We start from the raw sequence: 1,522 nt of genomic DNA, 5'->3' as shown, positions 1-1,522 counted from the left end.
GTAAATTTCTTCCTATCTTGACCTCCTTGTTGATATGTTTGGGACTGAAAGTCTCTACAAAAAATAAACAAACAAAAAAGAGAGAACTTTAACCAATTTTGACTGGAAAGAAAAAAGTGTTAAATAAACTAAAACTAGAAGTCAGAAGCTATACAGCCTAATTTTGATGGACAAAACCTAGATGTTGGAGAAAATGTGAAGGAAGTAAAAAAAGATGTTATAGGTAAGGAGAAGGTTGGAGTACTGGATGAAGAGATCAAGTACAAATGTAGCAAGCAATGTATGTGGTATTTTAGTTTAAAGACATAACAAATTATTTAGACTGAACTGCATATAGATTTCTAACCCTGCTTTAAGATTACTTTAGCGCCCAAACATTAGATAGATTCCCATGACTTAGGATTGTTTATCCATTTAAATGGATTTGTGGACTTGTTGGTAGCATTGGGGTGTTTTGCCTAAAAACCACAGTGAATCAGAACCCCACTCATAACCTCTAGATTTTCCCTTCCCAGTTATCTGAAGGAAATAAACAAGAAGACAGCTACACTCGTATCAGAAGGAAAAGTGTTTTATACCTTGAATACCATGCAAACAAAATTGGTGATAATCACAGAATTAGATATGACCCATGAAATAATGTGCCAGGAGGGCAAGAGTGACAATAATCCCAGGAAAGAATAATTTTTTATTTATATTAACATCTCTTTTCCATACCACGCTTATTCTAAACAAACAAAATGGTTCTAATGGAATATGTGCCCTGAAAGCATCAGCCATGTGAAATTCTTTACCATCATTTTATCAATGAGTAACAAACACCAACTTTTGCTTCTGATAGTAATTTTTTCAAGGCATAGATATTACTTACTGATCTTCAGAAAAAGGTTTTCCACTGAGCATATTTTTACCAAAAGGAGCATAGTTCCAAATGGTTTCTTTAATGCCTATGTAGTAGTGTCTATCTTTTGCCCAACCTAGAGAACTAATAAAAAACAGAAAGGTCAGTGGTAAAAAGGCCTTCATTTTTAAGTCCTGTGCCAGGAGAAGCTAGGCTTGCACACTTTTTATCACCCAGGCTTTCTTCTTCTGTTTGCCTATTCCTATTATATAAACCAGAGTTGCATAAGAGCTCATCATCTGTCTTCATCTACATTTATGTCATTTGTATTCTAAATGCATTCTTTTTTCCAATTCGGTTTTCATTGTCAGGCCAGGTGAAGTGTTGCACAACATACTGGCTAGATGGGTTGCCCAGATCATCCATCATCCTCTGACAGCTATTGCTTTTTATGAACTATATCTATTCCTAAATTATCAGAATAGTCTCCTGTCTTGTCTCCAGCCCCCATTTTATTACTGTTTTGGTCCATCTTACATACAATTCCTGGAATATTCTTCATTAAATGTTACTTTTATCAAGTTATTCCTGTAGATTATAATTTGAATTCTTTGTCATTTAAGACTTTCTTTAAATTATTCTCAAATTTCTTGACATTGAAGACTATCCATAATCTAGGCC

The 1,522-nt window shown here is 34.2% G+C and overlaps 1 protein-coding gene across 1 annotated transcript in view; it reads right to left on the bottom strand.

The window, feature by feature from the left end:
* LOC105809113 (ceruloplasmin-like) overlaps window positions 1–1,522 on the bottom strand; it is an 89,705-nt gene that overhangs the window by 86,209 nt on the left and 1,974 nt on the right.

Source organism: Propithecus coquereli, unplaced genomic scaffold, assembly GCF_000956105.1.
Source record: "Propithecus coquereli isolate 6110/MARCELLA unplaced genomic scaffold, Pcoq_1.0 Scaffold19, whole genome shotgun sequence".
In the NCBI taxonomy this organism is placed as follows: domain Eukaryota; kingdom Metazoa; phylum Chordata; class Mammalia; order Primates; family Indriidae; genus Propithecus; species Propithecus coquereli.
Note: the sequence above shows the minus strand (reverse complement) of the source record. Positions and strands in the feature narration are given on the sequence as shown.